Here is a 25,472-nt window from a genome sequence, read left to right on the forward strand (position 1 = left end):
CAGGAAAGCTCAGAGCCCTCTTGCCAAATGCAGAAGGAAGGGGGGGAAGGGAAGACCACCATCAAATACTTTTAGCTAGCGTTGGGACTAAAGGATGGATTACCTACCCAATTGATATCACTCTCTATGACTTCTCCTCCTTCCATTTCCCACCTTAGATTTGAAAAATCTCCCCTTTGATCCATGTGCAGTTTGTGGCTTTTAAGATGTAAAATGTACTTACAGAATGAGTTTTGCCTGGAACAGTCGATCATGAGTTGCTTATTGACCAGAAATTAATCAGAATTTATGCCTGATTACCAAAGTTATTTTACCATATCACCCAGAAAAGACTTAGTTGATTAAGGTGAAGCTGAGCTAAATTTCTTATAGACTAAGGCAAATAGCTAGTAGTCCACTCACAACATTGAAAAAAGGTACAATTATGTCAAAGACAACTTCCCTCCTCGGGTTCTTCATCTACATAGAACAGAACACAAAGCTGTCTCACACTACAAATTCCTTTGTGTAATACATCTATTAGAGTGGCGTATTATAAGAAAATATTTAGGTGAGGGTATAGGACTTTGCCTATCAAATTTCACTGTGTTAAATTAGGCACTGTGTGACACAAATATTACATATTACCCAGCTAAAAACAGTAAAGGATTATTATTTATTCAAATTATCATAGTGCCTAGAGACCCCAGCTGAAACTGGGGTGCCCTTTTGTTAGCTGGTGTCTAAACATACGGCCTTGCCTAGATTAGGATAAAAGGTTATTAGAACATATTCTTCCTAACATGGTTTAAATCTAATATAGACAAGACATGCTGCCTTTAACATGTTCTCAACTGGTGGAGCTGAAGCCTAGAGAGAAGCCTAGATTTAATTCCTCCAGCATGGCATATTAAAGTATATACTGCATGTCTACATTAGAGTTTTAAAACATGTTCGTTAGAACACATTAGCTAACATAACATCTTTAAATCCTAGTCTAGTAAAGGCCACAGATTGTGAGATAGTCCCTACTTTGAAGAAACACAAGAGAGACAAAGGAAATATTAGCCACTCTTAACAGATGGGAAATGGAGGCACATAAAGATTACAAAGCCAAGATTTTCAAAAGTGACTAGTTATCCTGGGTACTTTCATTTTAAGCCAGGCAATCCATGTCACAAACATTGCAAACTATCCTATGATGACTAGTTATCTCAGGTGCCTTCATTTTAAATCGGGCAATCTGTGTACCCTGGGTACCTTCATTTGTGGCTGCTCTGCACTTCAAAGGGGTTTGGCTTTTCAGAAAGTGCTGAACACTCACCTCTCTGAAAAGTTGTGCCTCCGTTGTGGTGTCACAAGTTGGGCACCCAAAAATCGAAATGTCCTAAACTCACTTTTGAAACACTTGCCCTAAACGACTTGCCCAGGATTACCCAGGAAGCCTGCGGCAGAACAAGGAAAAGAACCCAGGTCTCCTGAGTCCCTATTCAGTACCTTAACCATAAGACCGTTCCTTCTCAGAACTTCAACAGAATATGTAGGACTAGTCATGAAACACTAAGCTGTCAAACAACTGTAGTGCCCTAATCATTATACAGAATCTTATAAATTGACTAGGAAAAAATTATACCAATTAATCTCAAGGGGGTATTAAAATATTGTATGAAAAGAATTTAGGAATAGAAGAGGAGATGGAATTTCTTTACACAGAACTGAGACTAACTGCTAACAACATAGGTTTAGATTATTATAAAGTATTTATTAGTCTTAAATATTTGGAGGAGAACACATGGTGTGGAAATGTATACCTAATTCTAAAGAGGGACTGAATCAATGTAGCCTCAAGGCCTTTGATCAACCTAACTCTTTTGTATGTTCCCTGATTATATCATGTTCAGCAGAGATTTAACCATGTAAAAGCTAAACTTGCAAGTACATTAAAAAAAAAACTACATACATATTTATTTTTAAGGATACAACTTAGATATGTTTCTGAAACATTTGCATGTAGTTGTGAAGTCTGGTAACTGAATTTAGATCCCTATTTTAGCCCACAGCATAGTATTAGTGAGATGCCATTTTACATCCTGTCTGTAAACACAAGCTCTACACAGCAAGCTAATCAAGGACATAAAAAATTCTAACTTTAGCCAAGCTACTGATAAAGCCAAGGTTAATAAATTCCGTCAAGTGCCAACCATGCCCTTAATTAGTAGATAGCATGGCTTAAGGAAAGCTGACAGATGGTGAATGAAAGAAAACTAGGACAAGTCCTCGAACTATTAGAATGCTTAGAAAAGACTGAGTGTCTGGCCATTCAACAGGTATTACAATAATAGCACCTTTAAATACACTTTGATAATTGAAAATATTTCATAATATGTGAAACAGAATAAGATGCCTGTTCCCTGGAAAGAGCCACATTGCTAGATTTTAATCCCTTGACTTAACGTTTAAGAAATTGAGAATCACTCTGTGATTTCGTATTACATAGTTTGCACTCTCCTAATGAGTATTCTAAGAATAATTTTACTGTTGTGTCCCAAAGACTGTCACAAAAATGTGATATGTTTCTAAGAATAAATGTGATATGTTTCTAAGGAAAGTATCCCAATGAGCAAAAATTTTGTTGTACACATAGTAAATAGGGTTTCCACAATTCTAAATGGTTATATTCCACAAATTTAAAACCTAACCGTTTTTTAAATTAGTAAATAATTTCTTTTGTATCAGTTAATTTAAGATTTTGGATTAATCTAGTGCGTAATTGAATTTATTATCTGATTGCACTGGGTGGAGATAGGCACTGTGCAAGCGTCCCAACACAAGCTTCACCATGCATTATGAATTCTGACCTCAGAATACAACATCTCTGCTATTCTAGATGTGGACAAATATCCACTAGGAACTAGGATAACACCACTATTACCAAATGTGAAACAAAGGAACTTCAACTCTTTGATGCTGATGGTCTTCAAGTGTTTATGGCTGGAAATTGACACTATATCTGGGAAATCTGATTCCTGACATAACAGAACTAAGTTGAATCATTTAAACTCTATTGAAAGAGATCCTGTTTAGCCAAAAAAAGGGTTATATTTATTAGACCACCCCAATCCAAAGCCTAATGAAGCTAAAGAGAGTCTTTATATTGATATTAATAGGTTCTGGGTCAGGCGCCAGGCTCCACTGACTTTTCTACTGCCTGCAAAGACTCAGACTCTTCTACTGCCCACAGCCACATTTTACTTCTGCAGCTAGTCAGATAGAAGATTCCAAACCTTAAAAACAAAGACATTGACAAGAGTGCCCTAAGTTTATCTGACTAATGTGTATTATCGATTAGAAACCTACAATGCCCAATTACAGGTGTCAATAGAGGAGGTTTTGGAACCAATTGATAAATTAAACAGTAATAAGTCACCAGAACCAGATGGTATTCAACCAAGAGTTCTGAAGAAACTCAGATATGAAATTGCAAAACTACTATCCGTGGTATGTAACCTATCACTTAAATCAGCCTCTGCACCACATGACTGGCGGATAGCTAATGTAACACCGATTTTTTGTAAAGGCTCCAGAGGTGATCCTGGCAACGACAGGCTGGTAAGCCTAACTTCAGTACCATGCAAACTGGTTGAAACTACAGTAAAGAACAGAATTGTCAGCCACTTAGATGAACATGATATGTTGTGGTAAAGTCAACCCGATTTTCCTTTACAAAAGCTAAGCCTCAACAATCTATAGAAATTCTTTGAGGGAATCAAAAATATGTAGATTAGAGATCCAGTGGATACAGTATACTTGGATACTCAGAAAGCCTTTGACAAAGCCCCCCTCACCAAAAGCTCTTCAACAAAGTAGGCAGTCATGGGATAAGTGGGAAAGTCCTCTCATAGATCAGTAACTGGTTAAAAGATAGGAAACAAAAGATAGGAATATATGCTTGGTTTTCACAGTGGAGACAGGTAAATAGCGGGGTCCCTCAAGAATCTATACTGGGACCTGTGCTGTTCAACATATTCATAAATTATCTAGAAGAAGGGGTAAACAATGAAGTAGCAAATTTGCAGGCACTACAAAAATACGCAAGACAGTTAAATCCAGAGCTGACTGTGAAGAGTTACAAAGGCATCTCATAGAACTGGGTGACTGGGCAACAAAATAGCAGATGAAATTCAATGTTGATAAATGCAAAGTAATGCACATTGGAAAACATAATCCAAACTACATATACAAAATGATGGGATCTAAATTAGCTGTTACCACTCAAGAAAGATCTCTAAATCATTATGGATAGTTCTCTGAAAACATCTGTTCAAAGTACAGCAGCAGTCAGGAAAGCTAACAGAATTTCAGGAACCTTTAGGAAAGGGATAGATAATAAAACGGATGATACCATAATGCCACTGTATAAATGCCATGGTATACCTACATCTTGCAGTTCTAGTTGACCAATCTCAAAAAAGATACATTAGAATTGGAAAAGGCACAGAGAAAGTAATGAAAATTGATTAGGGGCATGGAACAGCTTCCAAATGAGGAGAGATTAAAAAGACTGGGACTGTTCAATTTAGAAAAAATTAAGGGGTAGGGAGGATGACAGAGATCTATAAAATCATGAATGGTGTGAGGAAAGTGAAGGAGAAAGTGTTATTTATCCCTTCAGATAAACACATGAACCAGGGGTCACCCAATGAAATTAATACACTGCCAGTTTAAAACAAACAACACACAGTCAGTCAATCTGAGGAACTTGTTGTCAGGGGATGTTGTGAAGGCCAAAAGTATAACTAGGTTCAAAAATAAATTATATAAGTTCATAGAGGATAGGTTAATGGTTATTAACCAAGATGGTCAGAGATGCAACCTCATTCTCTGGGTATTGCTAAAACTCTGACTGCTGGAAGCTGGAACTGGACCACAATGGATGGCTTGCACCACAAACTGCCCTGTTCTGTTTATTCCCTCTGAAGTATCTGGCACTGCCTACCATAGGAAGATGGGGTATTGGCTGGATGGACCAGTGTTCTGACCCAGTGTGGCACTCTGTACCTCAAAGCAACCCCCTGCAGCCCCAATATTCATTACTATCATAATTATAATATATTTTTCTACAAGGTATGCCTTGTGAGGTATCATTTTCAAAGTCCTGATCTGTTGAGCATTAATATCCTGTTGGACTGTATGTGCTATCGTTGTACATGAAGTTATGATGTTTTTCTGTGTGTGAATTACTGAAATATGTTGAGAGGTTGGGAGCACCCACAACCAGCCTTCCAGGTATAACAATGGAGTAGACAGCGTTAATGGCTCACCAACATCCATCAAGGAAAGAATCCACTATCTACCTGGAAGACAAAGACTTTAAACTGGGAAATGATGGTCCTGGGTTTGAAGGCAGTTCCAGCCTGCGTACTGAGGAACAGAATCCTGTTTGTACCATCTGTCAGGGTGAGACTTAGACTGCGAATTTATTTTTGCTTCTTAAGTAACCAGCTCTGATCTCTATGCCTGCTACTTATACTCACTTAAAATCTATCTTTCTGTAGTTAATAAATCTGTTTTACATTTTACGTAACACAGTGTGTTTTGGTTGAAGTGCTCGGGAAATCTCAGCTCAGTTTACACAGACTAGTGCATATCCTCTCCACATTGAGGTAGAGGAAGACTGGGCAATACAGTTACACTGGCCAGACTTCTGACCAGTGCAAGATGATGCAGTTCCAGGGTGCAAGGCTGGGAGCCGAGGGGAATTGACTGGAACCTCTCTATTATTGGTTCATCAATGGCTGAGGAAAGCATTCATATAACTCAGTCGGCTGTGTTCCTGCCTGTGGATTCTGTGTAAGTGCAGTGCCTGCCAGAAGTTTTTGGCTTGACACAGTACCACAGTGTGAGAGGGAGCCCAGGTTGGTGAGACAGAGGGCTCAGTGGTCCCACAGTCCAGTCCGGGAAAACCCGTCACACCAAGCATGGTTATTCTTATGTACAGTGAACGTGTTAACTTTTCATTTAACAACCATGCATTCTGCAGCTAAATGAATAACCATTATTAACTTTTTTTGGCTGCAGGTCAAGACTGACCTGCTCTGGGATAGAGGGATGAAGAAACTTGTTTAATACCTTCTTAGGCTGTGCTCAGTGACTGTAATTAGTATCATCAGTCTCCTACCCTGGAAAAAGATATTCTAACTTGAAACATAAAACTGATAATAAGTGCACAGATACACTGCTCATAAATATCTGACAATATAAATAATTAACAAGCTATTTTGTTCCACATTATTTATATAGGATTTAGATGCCCATGATACTGTATAAATGTGTGAAATATGCAGGTCAGATACCTGTCAACTTACCATCTATGGAGTTTGTCCTGCTTTCATCAACTTCAAAGAGTGAAGGATCAGACACATGATTTCAATGGGAGCTCAACAACTCTCAGGATCATGCCCATGTAATTTATACATTCCATGAGTCAGGAACTTCTTTTCTTTTGTCTCATAGGGTGCTACAAAAAAGAAATAAAGTGGAACAAAATAATATATTTGTATTGGTGAGTTTTCATAATTAGTCCTATGTATGCACTTATTAGCAGCATCTCTCAGGATCAGACCTTAATTCCAAAATAAATATATAAATACAATAAAATAATGTTTCATTTTGACTACACACAAATTTGAAAAAATATATAATGAACAATGAAGCCACGTGCAATTTTCTCTGCAAACTTCATTTATTTTTAAATTGCTACGTTTTTAAATTGTTATAAAGGTGAACAAGTCATATAATTTGTTTGTCCAAACAGACTATTCGAAGGGTGTCTTTGGATTACCTACATATTTACTTAACAGTGCACCATATTTAACTTGACAAAATAGGGTTCCATCTACATAATCCTGCATACTTTAGAATCTTCTAATGAGTTACCGCAGCCTAAACCAGATATTCCAGGCAGCTAGACCACTAGTTTTTCTTCTTTCTAAACAATAGTAAGAACAGTTTGTCAAAAATGTAAAGAACTCTCCAGTTAATGATTCTGATCATCAATATTTTCAATACATGCATGATTTAATTTCTGTCTCCATTAACTCATTCATATTTGTAACATGGGAGGTTTATTTTTCTTTGCAGTGAAGTAACCAGACTACCACTATAATAAAACCACTTTTTCCATAGCACTTTTCATCAATGGAGCCCAAAGCACTTTACAAAGGAGGTCAGTATCATTATCCCCACTATACAGATAGGGAAACTGAGGCACAGGGCAGTGATATGAATTGCCCAAGGTCACCCAACAAACTGGTGGCAGAACCAGGAACAGAACCAAGGTTTCCCGAATAGTAATCCAGTGCTCTATCCATTAGGCCACATTGCCTCTCCCAACTAAAAAGAGATTTTCCGAACAGTTTAACAATGAAAATAATTAACCATCAGAATTAGTTTACCAAGGGAAGTAGTCGATTCTCCATCACTTAGAGTCTTTAAATAGAAAGTGGATGCCTTTCTACAACGAGGCCTGATGAAATACATCCTAGAATACTGAAGGAGTCAACTGAGGAGATATCTGAGCCATTAGCGATTATCTTTGTAAAGTCATGGAAGGCGAGAGAGATTCCAGAGGACTGGAAAAGGGCCAATCTAGAAAAAGGGGAATAAAGACAACCCACGCAATTACAAACCAGACAGATTAACTTCAGTACCTGGAAAGATAATGGAGCAAATAATTCAGTAAGCAATATGCAAATACCTAGAAGATAGTAAGGTGATAAGTAACAGCATGGATTTGTCAAATCAACCTGATAGCTTTCTGACAGTGTAATAAGCCTTGCGGGTAGGGGAGAAGCTGTAGATGCAGTATGTCTTGACTTTAGTAAGGCTTTTGATACTATCTCGCATGGCCTTCTCATAAACAAACTAGGGAGATACAAACTAGATGGAGCTATATAAGGTGGGTGCATACCTGGTTCGAAAACCATTGCCAGAGAGTAGTTATCAGCGGTTCACAGTCAAGCTGGAAGGGCATATTGAGTGGAGTCCCTCAGGGATCAGTTCTGGGTCCAGTTCTGTTCAATATCTTCATCAATGATTTAGATAATGACAGAGAGAGTACACTTATAAATGTTGGGGATGATACCAAGCTGGAAGGAGTTGCAAGTGCTTTGGAGGATAAGATTAAAATTCAAAATAATTTGGGCAAACTGGAGAAATGGTCTGAAGAAAATAGGATGAAATTCAATAAGGACAAATGCAAAGTACTTCACTTAGAAAGGAACAATCAGTTGCATACATACAAAATGGGAAATGACTGCCTAGGAAAGAGTACTGCAGAAAGGAATCTGGAGGTCATAGTGGATCACAAGCTCAATATTAGTCAACAGTGTAACGTTGTAAAAAAAGCAAACATCTTTCTGAGATGTATTACCAGGAATGTGGTAAGCAAGACACAAGAAATATTCTTCCGCTCTACTCTGCACTGATTAGACCTCAGCTGAAGTATTGTGTCCAGTTCTGGGCGCCACATTTCAGAAAAGATGTGGACAAATTGGAGAAAGTCCAGAGAAAAGCAACACAAATTATTAAAACATGACCTATGAGGGAAGATTGAAAAAACTCGGTTTGTTTAGTCTGGAGAAGAGAAGACTGAAGGGGGACAGGTTAACAGTTTTCAAGTACATTAAAGGTTGTTACAAGGAGGAGGGAGAAAAATTGTTTTCCTTAATCTCTGAGGATACGACAAGAAGCAATGGCCTTAAATTGCAGCAAGGGTGGTTTAAATGGGACATTAGGAAAAACTTCCTAACTGTCAAGGTAGTTAAACACTGTAATAAACTGCATAGGGAGATTGTGGAATCTCCATCTTCGGAGATTTTTAAGAGCAGGTTGGACAAATACCAGTCAAGGATGGTCTAGATAATGCTTGGTCCTGCCATAAGTGCAGGGGACCGGACTAGATGATCTCTTAAGTTCCCTTCCAGCCCTACGACTCTATGATTTTATGTTTAATTACAAGTTATTGGGCTTGGAGGAAGAATTACTGTGTGAAGTTCTACAGTCCGTGTTTTGTAGAAAATCAGATAAATTATCAGAATGGCCTCTTCCGGCCTTAAAATCTTAGAAAAAGAACATTAATTCATAGGAACAGCTAGTTTCCTAAAGAAAATGCCCAGAGGGAAACGTTCTTTCCAGTTTCAGACTCTATCATTCACCCACCAACCTGGCAGATGCACAGGACATAACAGATCACCTGAGGTTGAAGATGAGCCTTTTGTCATTCAACAACATCTGCCAGCTGATCAGGACTGACATTAATGAAACACTTTAGGGAGCTCAGTTCTTCAGGCCTCCATGCTGAAGGATAGCTTTAGTGACAAGAGGCACATGTAAAATAGTGAGAAAAGGTTACAAAACGATAATGGGAGCAGAGAGGAGAGTAAAGCACTCATGAATATGCATTTCAAACCCCAGGCCACTTGCCACAGATCCCCTTCAAGACCCAATGAATACACTCAGACACTCAATGAAGACGGCGCAGAATGCAGGAGATAGTGATATCACAGCTTAGGACAAAAAGAGGAATCTGACAAAAAAAATTAAGAATATGACATTATGATCGGTTTATCAGTTTAGATCATAAAAATCTATATCTAATGTTTCTCTGTTTGGTTACAGCCAAGAGTAGCAGAAGCTGGGAGTGGATGACGGGATGGATCACTCAATGATTGCCTGTTCTGTTCCCTCCCTCTGAAGCACCTGGCATTGGTCACTGTAGGAAGAGAGGATACGGGGTTAGATGGACCTTTGGTCTGACCCAACGTGGCCATTCTTATGTTCTTAAGATATGATATCCTTTTTTTTTTTTTTTTTTTTTAAAGTACTTTTTAAAAATACACTCATGCTGCACTCTAAATTAGGTCATGATTCAACAGACTTGAAGGGTGTATCTTATATGGACCACCCTAGTTTACCTTAGAAGTTTCTCAGCTATTCTTCTCAACACTGTGTCTAGTGATAAATTGCTACTTTGCATCACCACAGTGGGTGTCTTTTTACATTGGGCTGTGCTTTACAAAAAGCAATAAGAAATGTGGTATGTTCAGAGAGCCATGATTTTAAATTTCAACATCTTTGCTTGGGCCCTCTGCTGCGAGTCTCTGCTGCTACATCAGATCAGCAGATTTCAAGAAAAGGAGAATATCAGCTATGACAGGGGTGAATTGGAGACATGGAATTCTAAAAGCCAAACAAGGCCAGCAGACCATAAACATGGAATCTTGGCTTCAGATGGTAATTATTTCGAAGCAAACCTAAGGCTATAGTTCAGTGAAAAATTCTTCCACCAATTTATCCCTCTCCAAAACAAATACAAAACTGCTGCAGAGGGTAAATATTTTTTCATTTATTTTACTAAAGATATTTTATCAGAAAGAGTAGTGACTGAAGAAACAAATGGCTTCATTTTGAAAAAATAAATAGGGTAAAAAGGGTATGGTGGAGTGGGAGGAAAAGAATATTCAGTGACCAGCAGTCTGAGCCCTAAGCTTGTTTAGCTATTACATACAAACAGATCAGAGATTTAGTCTGTGATGGGAATCAGTTAGTCTGTAAATTCCATTATCTCTTCTACCACGTGGTTAATCTTCAATTAAGGTGCAGCTTTTTCACCATGAATATGCAGTCCAAACACTTTTGTCGGGACAATTAGTCTGGAATCTGTACTCAGCACAAAGTGTGTTTCCGTTAACACCACCATACCAAGATTCCCTGAATTATATTTCAGGCATTTCACAAGGACCTGGAAAGTGACAGAGTGCTACAGGGGAACATGTAACAGCAACACATAAAGCAAACCAACATCTCATTTGTTAAAGAACATTTGAATATCTTTCCAGTGGTTATAAATGAACACACGGCCCAGATCTTGAAGGATTAGTATTTTAATTACCCTACCCTCAACAACGTGGCTTATCTCTTACTTTAACTACTATATTCTTCTCTTTTAAATGAGGAAATACTACATTTTAATTTTTCTGAAATATCATCCGGATTGATTACGTTTGGTTACAGTCACAAAAATAACTAAAAACAATCACATCAAGTTCAATATCTATTTCGTTCCCAATTTCTATATCAGAGCTGATCGACTGGCAAGTGAGGAGATGATTTTTTTTTTTATGTGCCAACAATGTGAATTCATGCTTGAGTAGAGAAGAGAGAGTGGTCACAGAAATTAATTCTGTCGTGTGCCCAGACAGTAAAAATAATTCAACAAGGGCCAAATTCTGAACCCTCTGACAAGAGCCATTCACTTCGCGTTTTGTACATAGCATCTCCACAGGTTCAGAAGACAGACCCTTCTCCACCATTATGGGTACCTGTGCAGCCATCATTGCAGACATCAGCCTGCACCAACATCTGCCATCTCTCTTCTCCCCCAGTCCAAAACAATGGAGCCACACAGCCAGGGAAGTAAAAGCCCCACTCACATGTCCCCCTCTCCCTGTCCCTGGCTGCTGTTCCATAGACCCACAACATGCAGAGATAATCTAATCCCCTCACCATGGCCTCTGTCTGTGCCCCTGCCCCAGGACAGAAGAACCGCAATACATTTAGAACCCAGAAGAAGTCTATCCACAGAGTGTTTTACCCATGCAATGGAAGGAAGAAGGGTGATGCTAAGAGAACAGCTGAAAGTCTTACTAGTGTGCAAATTAGAAGTTTGTTATTAAAGAAAGCTGCTATCACTTGGACAAACATAGAGCAGGTATCTGAGAAAAGTGATACAATTTTATAGGGTCACTTTTCTAGCTGTAACCACACTTAGAGAAACTCCATTAAACAAAGATATTGCATGGTGTCTGATAATTATATAATATCCACCACGATATCCTTGTGTATAAAGATTATGTTGAATTAAGAAAGACAAAAAAAACCTGTTTGTTAACAGTAATAAAAGCTACACGTTTAAATAAATATGAAGTTATGGCCAGTTAGTATAATCTGAATACAAACATATATCCTTATAAGATTATAATAATCACATCACATACATTCTTATAAACATTATGACTCCCCACTTCACCCCCAAACATCTATGTCACTAACACAGTCTTATAAGGACAATCTTACTGAAGAAGTGGAGAAAGTGTACGTTATATAACAGGGAAAACTCAGAATGCACTACACAGTGGAAAAGGCTTAACTGCATGTGACACAGGAGGCTTATATTTATCATGAGTGAGGAGGAAGAGAACTGCAGTGAATGAGAAAGCAGGTTATGTGGGAGGAAAAATAAAGCTACTGTGAAAATAAAAGCAGATTACCTTGGGGGTCAAGGGGGAAACCATCTGAATAAGTTATTTTTCTCAAAAGGAGAACTTTACAAGTGATGACTATAAAATGCAAAGACAAGAAAGAGCTCCTACTATAGTATCTATATGATGCACAAGGCATTCTCCTGCTAGACCAATGTCTCGTGGAAAACTGACTAAACAATTTGTTTTCTTGCTGCCATGCCAATACGTGAAACAAGAACCAGTTTTAAGAACTGTGTTTTCTGTATTATCAGGAACAGACTGACATATCTGTCTCCTTGACATACTTCTACAGTGATTATTGCAAGCAGATCAAACTCTTCTGACATCAGAGGATGAAATAATGTATCTGCACATAGCTTACTATTCCCATCAGCTGGATTCAAGAAGAGAAACAGAGTATTTAAGCCCAAATTAAATTTCTCCATTTAATTAAAAGGAAATACTTAGGCCCTGATCCTGCAGTTTATTGTATGCGAGAGGACTGCACTGAAGTCAATGGGGCTCCACACAGATGACGAAGTCCAACCACAACAGAAGGCAGGATAAGGGCCTAGAACAGCCTTGGAAACATTATCACAAATTTCTTTTTAATTCAAAGCAGTTTGTTTGGATGTAAACATTGTACTGTACTGCCTGTAATACTGTCCTAGTACTGGAAAATCAGAGAATGAAATGCATAAATGAAGATCTAAATTTTTAACATTCATTCACTTTTAACAATCTGAGCAGTTGTTAGAAATACAAAGTGTTGGGGGGTTTTTAAAGAACATGCTATTTTTAACCTGACAGAGCCCCTTGTTAAGACCCAGGTTTCTTTAAAAAAAACAAAGAGTATTGATATACAGCTACCAGCCCTGTTAGAAGTATTCCACAACCTAACCTTTTAACATATTGGATGACATACCTGGGAAGAAGGTTCTGTGCACGACTTTATTCACGCCTTAGGCTCCCATTAATTTCAGTGGGCTTTGGATCAGGGCTCTAAGTCTTTATTTGCCCTTTAAAAACTGAAGTGGGGCAGAAGTAGAGCCATTTGAAGGTCCTCTGCCTAGGGTGAATTTCATCAATTGAAAATTACCTCCAGCATGGGTTCGTATAGAAACGGGTCAGATTCATATCCCAGAGCATGTCTACGCAGGGAAATTATTCTGGAACATGAATTTAAAGCTCTATAGCTATTCCAGAACACTCCCCATGTGGACATTCTTATTCTGGAACAAGAGAGCCTATTTCTAATTTCACTTCGGCACTCTTGCTCTGGAATAAGAATGTCCAAAGAGGGAGTTATTCCGAAATAGTAAAGTCAGTCAGTTTCCCCAAGTATACAAGCCCTTAGTTACATCCAGTGTAAATCTAATGAAGTTGATGGATTTACACTGATGTAACGGAGATCAGAATCTTGACTACTACCCTTTTTCAACAGGGCTGTTATCTTGTTTGAAAGCCACAACTGCGTAAAAGGCAAATTGTGACACTGGTGTCCTACCCTGTACAAGTGTGTATTTATATTACAACATTAACTTCTCTTGCTAAGTCAGTCAACAGGTAAAACATCTCAATTATTTAAGCATTCTTAAACATATGTATTAATATAATTTCACATTATATGTTACAGTGATGGAACTATACATCTAAACCATAAATTAAGTTTACCAAACCTTTTCCCTTTGGTTTGTATGAATGCAAAAATGTAATAACATGGAATAGAATGACAGTAGTCAAACTATGTAGAGCAGTCATTCCTACATGATCCCAAACTGCACAGCAAAATACGAAAATAAAGAACAAGTAGCGTTTTGGCATCAACATGGCTGCCTACTCAGACACCCCACTGCTTCCTATTTTTTCACTCACATTCTTTTACCACTCATCCAGTCTGCGTTTCTCTCACACTCACCGACACATCCATTTCCCACAGAACCTCCTCAGGCTTGTCAACTCAATATAAAGGTGAGACTACTAATGTAAAGGCAAGACTATTGGCCATAGAGCTCTCAGGTAGCATGCTACTGAGTGCAGGAAATCCTAGTAGCTTACTATAAAAATCAGAGGCTGCCAAAGCTTCCTATTCAGTATGATGCCATGACGAATAATCACTGGGAAATGATGCCATGCAGAAAATCCACAAAAAACAAAAAGTGGGGCTGTGTAAGGAGTCAGGGAAAAGACAAAGTAATATGCATACTACCCTGCAACTATAGAGTAACTTACTATAGAAAAAAAATTGCAAATCACTGCTGTCTAAGAACCAGATTCTTCAAAATTCCACTCAGTTCAGCACATTCTGCCTTCCAGACAGTCACATACCTTCTGCACCAGGAGAGTCAGGACTACAGCAGTCCAGATGAAACCATAGACACCACCGATTCTAACATTTCAATGTAAAACTGAAGTTCCCAAAGCTGTTAACATTCTTGTTGACACCCTTGAATCTGTCATATTCTTAACAGACAAAAAGAATGTATTAAAAAAACTACAAAAATATTTTCCTCACTAGTAAAAAGAGACAAATGAAATAGTGGAGAAAGACAAAACACCTTAATATAAATAATAATAAATATGTAAGTCAAAATATGGAAGACTATTAAATAATGGACAATCTTTACACTATTTAATGTAAAAAATAAAAATTAAAGTTTACTCTTTACTCTGAAACAACCACACACATTACAAACTCTATGATACAGTAATAGCCAAAAGACTAAGCAAAAGCTAATGGCATGATTATCTTTTCCAGCGGGATTATGTTGAATAGATGTAGTGAGTCAGCTTCTCTAAGTCCATCATTCATGTTGGTCCACTAAATGCTCTTAGTTTCCCATAGTGCAATTCAGTTTGCGCTCTCATCTTTCTTAAAGCAATTCTCATGAGAGCTAATACGGACAACTAGGACAGGATGAACTGGCCAATTATACCTTCTGGTTGAAATAAAAAGTCCAGGAATGGGAGAGAGAGTGCATGTGAATGGATTCTTCTTTAAGAAACAAAGATTTTCAATATTTGCATGGAATCCAGTCAAAAAGAAAACAGTTATAACAAAGCCTACATCAGGCCAGTCCCACCCGGCTGTTAATGAAAGATGAAGACAGGATCTGTTCCAATGGAAATATCAAGATGCAGTTAAATTGGAACTGTACAGGCTGGAAGCAGTGAAAGAATTGTGCTCTCCACCTCTAGAGGAAGGTTTGCCTCATACTTTCACCATCATCTTCCATCATCTCACCAATCAGTTTAGGAAAGCCGAACTGCATCAATATCACCCTCACAGTAGGCTCTCTCCGCCCTATGGAATGGACTTTGAAATGCAAGTTCACACATAGGGAGGGCAGAAAGGATTAAATGAAGACAGTGTTCTGAATTACATGGACAGTCAGAGCTAGTGACCAAAGCCAAACATAAAATCACTGCCTCAGCAAGATAATAGCCTCCCCACTACGTATATGGATCTGGTTAGATTCAAGGTAACAGGGAGAGACTGTTTAGCACTCCACTGCCACGGTCAGAAAAAAAAGAAAAAGGAGATGGTAAGGAGGGGGACAAGATGGCTTAGGGAACTGGTAATGGACCAGGGAGCCTTGCACCTTTAGCTCGTCAGTTCAAATCCAGCCCAGCTAGCTAGAGACTGAAATACCATCTGACAGCAGTTTGATAGCCCATTGTCACCATCTTGGGAAGTCTCAACAAAATAGGTCAGGAGAACAAAACACCTCTCAATCCACGTGTGGTCGCTACAGAACACAGCGAAGTCAACACTGGCAGAAGAGTGTACAGAAGACTGCACTACAGCTGCCTGTTCTTGTTCTTGTTATATGGCTAAGGAAAGGACTTCAGTCTCCAGGGCCTGCAAGCTGCCATGTAGGTCGCTTGGTTTTAAAACAAGATAAGATACTGAGACAAAAATTTGCAGAGAAAAAAAAAAATGTTCCTCAATCTTACCTGAGTAGCTAAATCAAAGCAAGGAGTGGAGTAGATAAAGCCAAAAATGCATACATTATTCCCATTAGCTTTAACAGAAGTAACATATGTGCACCCTGTAGAGGATGTTCCCAAAAGACATGTATTTCCTTTTCAGCACATGCTGAAAATTCAAACTAAAGCAAAAGTGAAACTGCAACATGCAGCAGTGTCACACTGACAATGACACTTCCGTACAGAACAAAGAGGTGACGGCTAGAATAAGGTTGGTTTGGCAGCCAACACCTTTTTAGAGTAGTTCCAAGATACGCAAGAGGTAAAGGGGGACTGTGGCTGAGTTAAAACGACAATTTGAAATAGGACACATGCTTGAGGATATAGCTTATGTACCCTTCAACGTGGGATACTGTAGCTTAGGCAAAAAAAACTGCTAAAACAACCTGAAAGTGAAAAAGGGTGAGACGGGACAAAACTTAACAGAGCAAACAAGAGAGTTGCTGAGTTGATCCTGCAATGAGCTGCACTAACAGAGCCTGCACCTGTGCAGAGTGAACTGGCCACAGTTAGCAACACCTGAAAGAGGTTCACACAGAGATGACCATGCAGATAGCTTGTCTCTTTTAACCTTTACCTTAATTCATTAATGAGAGTTTCACTTCCAGAATTTTTTTTAAATCAATAGTACCAAATCTTCATAAGATCAAATTGTCCTTGCTGCTGTCGAGCATTTCACACCAGCCACCCCCATACCACCAAACAAATAAATAAAAAAGACACCTGTAATGCAAGGGAACTTCCTTCATTTTCAACTATCCTCAACCATTACACTGAATTAACAAACAAAGACACTGTGGACTGTGTTACCTGGAGGAAAAGGAGCTGACCCAAACTAGTTATTTATTTATTCATTATTTCTAAAGTCCCTTATATTCCTTTAGGTAACGTGTCCTTTGCTAATCTTTCCAGACTCCTGACCTCAAAACTTGTAGTTTAAGTGAATCAGGAGAAACCCAAATAAATGTAGAAGAACAGTGGTTCCCAACCTTTTTGGCTCAAGGGCCACATATATAATTTTTACTACCCTGAAGGGCCACCAGTCTCTGCCAGCAGTTCCCCTTTCTCCCTCCCCCCCAGCCAGATGGAAGGAGTTCAGCAAGGAGGCTCTCCCATCCCTGCAGCAGGGAAACTGCATGTGTCCTGTAGCCCCATGCACTCCACCGGGTCCCTAAGTAGTGACTCCCTTCTGCATCCAGGGGGTTGGGAGATCAGTGCTCTACTCCTTCTGGCTCCAGCAGGGACCCTAGCACCTAGGAACCCAGGGCATAGCGCTTTGCTCTCTGCTGGAGCCGGGTGAGGGGAGTGCTGATCTTCCCTCCCTCTGGCTTCAGCAGGGACCCCAGCGCCTAGGGACCCAGGCGGAGCACTTCGCTGTGCTCCCTGCTACAGCCATAGGGTGGGGAGTGTTGATCTCCCGTCCCCTTGGCTGCAGCAAGGAACCTACACCCGTCTTTTAGTTCCACAGAAACGCGCTCCACCTGGGTCCTTAGGCAGCGGCTCCCTTCTGCAGCCAGTGGGAGGGAGTGATAGGCCACTTTGAAAGCTCCCACCAGCCACTTTTGTCCCCCGAGCCACAGGTTGGGAACCACTGCAGTAGAACATTACAAAAAAAATCTATACATATATATAGCAAAATCCCTGCACAAAGCCAAAGGATGGGGAGGTATCTAAATTAGGAGTTGCCATGACACCCAACAGTTTTCTTTTTAATTTCAAAGAAATTCCCCTTTCCCTAGACTCTTTTATCATTATTATGGAGACATTGTGAACGATTAACAAACTGCACTGTGCCTACATAGTGATATGCCCAAGAGTAGCAAAACCAAACAGCAGGCAAAATGGCCTTTCACTCTGTATTCCCGATTTCACAAAGTGCCTTTTCCTAGACCCTCCACATGCCTACACCCACATTGAGGTAGAATCCTAGCTTAAACGAACAGATTCCAAACTCATCCGCAGGCAGGTGCCTCCCAAAATTCTTTGGGTAAATATATGTAAAAACCACATACCTGCCATATTAATGAAAGAGTAAGTCAAATTCAGAGAAGGTTGTGGGGAGAGATAGAGGACCCAGGCATGAAAAGAGTACTTACTGTGCCAAAAAACTTTCCCACCACATCTCATAAAGTGAAACAAGTGAACCCTTTAATATTCTGCAGCATGGGAATGGATTCTAAGTCCTGTCCCTGAACATAGCAACAGGGGTAAGAGAACTGTGTGTTCTTCCCCTTTGTTCAAACCACAGATGCAAATAGAGTAAAGGGAGGTGATGAAGGACTGTAGGTGAGAAACGAAACTACCTAAGCCTTCAGAAGTCCTGAATTAAGATATTCATGCTAAAAAAAAAATCCAAAATTCACCATAATTGACACACAGCTTCCAGTGACTGAGGACATAACTGTCCCTGGAGTACAGTGGGTTAAAAATTTCAATACACCCATTCACACAAACAACAAAATATTATGCTGTTTCTGTTTTTCAGGATTCAGAATGTATTCTTTATTTTTCCCCACAGCATTTTTAGTTGAAACCATTAAAGAAATTCTTCATTTACCAAGAACTAGGTTCTAACAACAGTTTTTCAAAATAAAAAGTTGTGAAAAATAAAAAAAAGTCAAAAGTCCTTTTTTTTGCAACATTTTTCATTTCTGAAAGGCCATTTTTAAAGAAAAGATTTCTTTTGTAAAAAAAAAAAAAAATAATCAGCTCTACCTTGGAAAAATAGTGGGTTGGTATCACTTCACTAATTTAAATCATGCATAGTTATAGAGTTTTTTTTTTTTACTGGCATGAGAGAGTGAGTTAGGTAAAGATGGCTGTGAGATGTTTTTCTGCATTGTTTAGGAAAACTTGGTGATCTATATTAATGATTGTCCTACATTTGGTATTAATTTTTAATGCAGAAATTATAGTTGAAATCTGTATATTTGTGTCCATTGATGTATATTATATATGACTGAAATTGAGGCTGCCTGCCTTTTGGTTGTTCAGAATGAGGATGGGTTGTGGGTGGATAGAGATAATATAAGACGAGTAGGGAAATTGATGAGTAAAGCATAGGCCAGGTATTGAATGACTTTGCTTATTTCCTTGTTTTTTTGGAGTATGCATTGGAGGCTATTCAGTATAGCAACTTTACCTCAATGTTAAAGATGTTTTGTGCCAAGTTCCCACTAAATGATATGATCAACACTGATATATAGTCACAAAGGTAGCAGTCAATAAACGTGTTTTATACTCCATATGCCCCCTTGCAGAGTCCCAGTGTCTAACATCCCTCCACACACGCGCACACAGACACACACGCTTCAGCTGCCTTGATGTGTGGAAGTCAGAGCAGAAACAGTAATGCCGTGCAGGTAGACAATACAGAAGCATTTAATAGGTTGGGGAGGATTGGATTTTTGGTACATTGAGGACATTTTTTTAATTTGAAGGCAACAAGTTATATTTGAATCATTTAAGGGACTAATGATGTATGGTTGAATGACAACTGTGACAATTAAACCATAAATACTTAACAGCAAAATGATGATAAAAAATTGTATATTTGCTGGTTGAGAATGATCTCCTCATTCACTTCCCTTTTTTTAATCTAAAACAAACCTCTTCTTCTGCACAGAGCTCCATGCAGTTGCAGAGGCCTAAAATCTGAAGGCTGCTTGTGAGACCAAGGTGGAAGGGAAATGGGCGGGGGGGTAAAGAAAAGAGTTCTCAAATCTCAGCCAGTCATTAAAGATATATAGAGAGGTCAACAAACAGGAATTACATTGAAAATAGATATCCAAACTACTCTTCTCATCCAAATCCCCAAAACAGTTTTTAATGCTGCCACAGAGAAGCAAATTGGAGACAACCAACTGGGAACAGAAGGGATCACCTTTAAGCAAATACATTATATAAATGATGTTTATTAGGCATCCCATCAACCTTTGAGCACCTTGTGCAAATAAAGGCCTTATCCTGAAAATCCTCTAAGCGCAGGCCTCTGATCTACTTCAGGAGGAATTCCATCCTGGTAGATCTACTAGTATTGTACTCGCTCCAAGTCCTGTTGGCTTCACTCAAATGAATAGTCCCCAGTGAAATCAAAGAAAGCAGGATTTGGCCTCAAGTAATACCAATAAAAATAAGGAAATAAATAAAAAATATAGGAAAAAAAAATAAAGGAAATAAATAAAATAAAAACCCATGCCCAGACCCAGGTGTCTATATATAGTACAATTTCCTACCCCACCCTGAAGGTATGAGATAGGTGGAGAACTAGATTAGCCTCATTCAGGCCAGCTCCCTCACCAGCAGAACAGACCGGTGAGGGGAGCAGAGGGGTTTTACCCAATCCCGCCCAAAGAGTTTGTCAGGGAGGTAGATCCTCATCCCCACTTCAAACGGGTGGACAACGAAACCTGAGGAGCAATGAAATCCTCTTTAACCAAGGCGCTCGCCAGCCCCACCCCAGCTCTTCTAATGGCAGCTCCAGAGTTGCAGCGGCGTGGGGAACACAACCAGCTGGTCCACAATGAGATCGTCTGGCTCAGACTGAGCATCTTAAGGGCAGGCACCGGCGGCCACCCCACAGCCGCTTGGGCGGGGAAGGCTGGGGGAATTGGGGGCAGTTTTCCACATTGAGCAGCAGCAGCCGCTCCGGGGATGGATGCAGCAAGGTGGATCTTCCCCCGCTCCCTCGATCTCCGCTCACGGCGGTGCTAGAGATGGCAACGCAATTTACTGCACCCCACCCAGCAGGGCGGGGGTCCCGGCGCCCGGTCCAGCTCCCAGTAGCCAGAAGGATGGGCGGGGAGGGGCTCGCTTTCGACGGGCTAGAGACGGGGAGGAGGGTAAAAAGCAGCAGCCTGGCACAGCGCCCAGCCGTGCCCGCTCCCCCAGGGCGGGCGGCACTTGGCACCCACTCGCCCCCCGCCATCAGAGGCTCTGTGCCCAGCAGCATCCTTCGCCACCCCGCCACCCGGCCCCGGGGTGCTCACCAGCGCCGCCGCCGAGCCGCCGGGATCCCTGCGCGAGCCCTGGGACGCTGCCACCGGAGCAAGGAACCTGCCGCTGCGGCTGCAACGCCGTCTGGATGCAGCCGGGGAGCAGGCGGCGCCGCGCCGCCCAGTGTCTGTACCTAGGGGCCGGCTCGGGACCCCGCCCATGCTCTCCAGCTGTCACTGCCGACCCGCCTCCGGGAGGCGGAGAGCGCCGCGCCGCTCCACCACGGTGCCCGCCCCGGCTGTCCTGGCCCAGCGCTGCCCTCGGGAGGCTCCGTCTCCTTGCAAGGCGCGGGGCTCTGCCCGCTTGGGCCCCGGGCAACGGCCGCGGCGGCTGCAGCAGGCGGGTGAGGAGGAGCGGCCGGAGCGGGGCGGGGAGAGGAGGCGGCTGCGGCGGCGGCTGCTGCAGTGGGCGGGCGGGTTGCGGCAGCCGCCGGGGCTGGGCCCGGCTCCGGGGAAGGGAGGCGAGGCAGGAGGCGGCTGCTGCCCCGGGAGGTGACTCTGCGGGCGCTGGGAGGGAAGGGGCCTGGGCACTCAGCGCTGCGGGAGGGAAGGGGGCAGGCGCCCGGCGGAGCCGGGGAGCAGTCGGCGGTAGTGGCGTTTCCGGCCCCGCTGGAGGGGATCCCCAGCTCTCCCGGCTCGCGCACCTCCCCAGCCCTGCGCACGGCCCGGGCCTTGGCCCGCTAGTCTGCACAGCGAACCGGCTCCCCCTAGGGGCCAGGCTCTGAGGGCGCCCACGGGGAGACGGCGTGGAGCTGGTGTTCCCCCGGGGTAGCAGCCGGCCCTGCTCACGCGCTGAGCGCCGCTGGCAGGCCGCTAGCGCCCCGCTGCCTGCGCGGCGTTGAATTATTACTAGGCAGCGCCTGCAACCCGCCGCGGCACAATCTGCGTCTCCCTATAAAGCGGGCCTCGAGCCTTCTTCCCCTCTCATTTCCCCTCGGTGGGGTGTTTACCCCCCTCTGTCTCTTCAGCACAGCTGCTGCTGCCCGCCATAAAACGGCTAGGCGTGCACAGCAGTTGTGTGTTATTTGGCACCACTGAAGTCCAGGCAGCGTGTAGAGGTGGCATACTGCTGTTTTCAGAAAGCCTGCGTCTGGGTTTAACGCTGTCACAAAGCTGGACGGATGCACGTTAAGATTAAGACACCCTGTCTCATTATTTTATGCATTATCACTATCCCCGCTTAGGCACAGGTCTCAGTTGAACTAAATTGCTAGCATTTTTTCCCCAGGCCAGACAGTTGTAGGTTTTAATCCCCCTAAAGGCTTGTTACCTTTCGAAGCCGCTGTTAAATACAGTATTTGCGGGAGGCTTCCAGGTCTAGGCATGTCAGCTATATTGTGAACTAGTGGACAGACTGTGACTTTTATCCACTGCTGTAAACTGGCTGTGAGTACAGCTTTACTACTTGGATAGCTGCTTTCTAGTATCGTGAGCCTCTGCTGGTCCCTGCTGCAGAAGGAGCAGGATCAGTTGGTAAAATGGGTGAAAGCGAAGAATGCTTCAGTTCAGCCCCATGTAAGGCCAGCCATCTAGGAACAAAGAATGGAGACCAAGTTTATAGGCTGGGAGACTCTGTCCTGGGAAGTAGTGACTCTGAAAAAGATTTAGGGTAGGGGAGTCAACTCAGAGTGGATAATCTGTTAAACAGGAACCACCTCCACCCCTACAGGGTGGTCAAAAAGCATAACGTGATTGTCACAAATTGGCTGGCCCTGTAAAGGTAGTTGAGCTCAGCCTACACCTGTACCGGATTAGCTACCCCATCACCAGCCACTGGTCCTGATTAGGTGGGTGATGTCTTTAACAGGGCTGAGAACTCACTTTGAGAGAAACAATAAGGAGTTGGGCTCAGGTGGAAGGACTCCAAGAAAATGGCCTAGGAGTCAGTACTCTGCTAGAGTCAGAAGGCATGTCTACACTGTAATTAAATACCCACAGTTGGCCAGTGTCATCTGGCTCAGGCTATGTGGATGTTTAACTGCAGTGTAGACATTTGGGCTCAGGGTAGAGCCCAAGCTCTGGAACCCTTCTCGCACAACTTTTGTTACAGCAGCAACTGAACTTTGAACATGTTCCCTTTGGAGACCTGAATCACATGAAACCTACAGGAGGAAACTGAGACAGGAACACCTGCAACACCAAGTTTGGCCAGAAGGGGGCACACCAGAGCTGTTCTGTCCTATATGACAGATCCTTACATGCATAATCAGTAATATTGAGAGAGGTTATATTACCTCTTATTTGGCACTGGTGCAAATGCTGCTGTAGTACTGTGTCCATCTCTGATGCCAGCAGTTCAAGAAGGATGTTGATAAATTGAAGAGTTTAGAGAAGAGCCCAAACAATAGTTAAAGGGGTGGCAACATGCCAAGCAGCTCAACCTATTTAACATATCAAAGGGAAAGTTAAGGAGTGTTCTGGTGAGCCTGGAAGTACCTACATGGGAGACAGAAATTTGAAAATAGAGGGGTCTTCAATCTAGCAGACAAAGGCATAACAAGATATGATGGCTGATGCTAGATTCATTTAAGCTAGAAATAAGGTGCAAAATTTTAAGAGTGAGGGTAATTAACTCTGGAACAATTTACCAAGAGTCATGGTGGATTCTCCATCATGGGCAATTTTAAAATCAAGATTAACTGTTTCAAAAAGATATGCTATAGTTCACACGAAGTAATTCAAGGAAGTCTTATGGTCTATGTTATGCAGAAGATCAGACTAAAGGATCACTATAGTCCCTGCTGGCCTTAAAAAAAAAAAAAAAAAAAAGTCTATGAAAGTCAAGGGCCTGGTTAGCATAACTGGTCTTTGAAATAAGGAGAAGAATAATTATATGTGTTAATTAAATGCCACATATTAGTTTTCTAGGAAATGTAAATGAATTTGAAGTATAAAGTGGATTCAACATGAGCTAGTCCCAGTGACTTTTGAGAATTTTTGTACCTGGTGCTGGCTCCTGTCATTGAAGAGACGATGCTGGTCTGATCCAGGGGAGGAGGAAACCAGAGGGTAATATTCATGTTCTATATCAGAACTTGGTCTCACAACTAGTACTTCCATTGCAGCACAACTATTGCTATGATTGAAATAAGATATCTAGTTTCAATGATGCATATGGCTATCATATTAAAGTTTGATCCTTTTTGCTCATCTTTGATACCGTCTTAGACATCTCATGCAGCTTCATAAAAGTATAAGGGGATAAAACTAGTATCCTCACCAGCACTCTGTTTCTCAATAAAATAGGTTTTAATTTTTCAGAATCTGAATGTGCTCTTACTGAGTACATAGATTGGGTTCTAGTCAAAAGAAATATGTAACCTTCTCAGCCTTTTTGAGCTTGTGCAGATATGGTTCCAGAAGCAGCAGCAAGCTATCCTGTTGTTAAGCAAGATATCAACCTTGCTTTTTGAAATCTAGAAGATCCTTGTAGTGTGCTCATTGACTCCCCTAGAAATCATTATTGTTTGTTGTTTATATTAGGTCTAGAGGCCCCAACCAAGAATGGGGTCCTATTGCGCTGTACGGATGTAAAGTAAGAATTCCTGCCACAAAGAACTCAGGTAATTAGATATGACACACACAGGGTAGATGGGAGAAATGGAATATCATCATATATCATACTTAGTTGATAGATGGGGAAATTGAGGCATAGATTAAGGGCTGGATTCTCTCACACACACACACACAAGTGTTACTTAAACAGTGTCATTGACTTCAGTGGAGATGGCTTATTGGCCATGAGGTGACATCGGGGCCATTGGTGACTTGCCAAAGTTTACATAGGAAGCCTGTGGCAGAGCCCAGATTGAATCCTGATCTCCACAGCAGGGCAAACGTGAGTCCCTCCTGACAACATGCAAGATTTTTTTAAAGAAATACTTTTTGTATGCACAGCAGCAAATCACAGAAGCAGTATTGTAACAGGGCACACCCTCATTCCTGTCTTTTTGCCCAAAAGAAACTGCATAATTGTGCATTCACACTCCCATTTATTTTGAGTTCCATCCACCAATACCACTACAACACCCTCTGCAACAGTCTATTTATAATATCTTCAGTGATTGTGGTAATCTCATCAGGACCTGATGGTGGAACTGGAGTCTCCCTTCCTTGAGGGCTCTGCTCCGCTACTCCCCCAGTGGGTCCTTCCTGTGCCTCATTATTAGATTTGGTCTGAGGGGCTAATTGTCTCTTTATCCCACCA

General features: G+C 41.5%; 2 protein-coding genes across 3 annotated transcripts in view; one reads left to right on the forward strand and one right to left on the reverse strand.

The window, feature by feature from the left end:
- Positions 1-21,378, reverse strand: part of JAKMIP1 (janus kinase and microtubule interacting protein 1) — a 201,555-nt gene extending 180,177 nt beyond the window's left edge. The window contains exons 1-2 of the mRNA XM_067556414.1: positions 21,260-21,378; positions 6,345-6,496 (exon numbers count right to left, since the gene is read on the reverse strand). The gene's annotated coding sequence lies outside the window, so the exon portion shown is untranslated. The remainder of the gene's footprint in view (positions 1-6,344; positions 6,497-21,259) is intronic.
- Positions 21,379-21,486: 108 nt separating this feature from the next.
- LOC137158606 (high mobility group protein 20A-like) overlaps positions 21,487-25,472 on the forward strand; it is a 40,386-nt gene continuing 36,400 nt past the window's right edge. Inside the window, exons 1-2 of one of the 2 annotated variants that reach the window (XM_067556415.1) lie at positions 21,487-21,609; positions 24,749-24,828. The gene's annotated coding sequence lies outside the window, so the exon portion shown is untranslated. The remainder of the gene's footprint in view (positions 21,610-24,748; positions 24,829-25,472) is intronic. The other variant, XM_067556416.1, reaches the window with a different exon arrangement.

Source organism: Emydura macquarii, unplaced genomic scaffold (assembly GCF_026122565.2).
Source record: "Emydura macquarii macquarii isolate MOO-44397 ecotype Brisbane River unplaced genomic scaffold, CSIRO-AGI_Emac_v2 contig_1768, whole genome shotgun sequence".
Classification (NCBI taxonomy): Eukaryota; Metazoa; Chordata; order Testudines; family Chelidae; genus Emydura; species Emydura macquarii.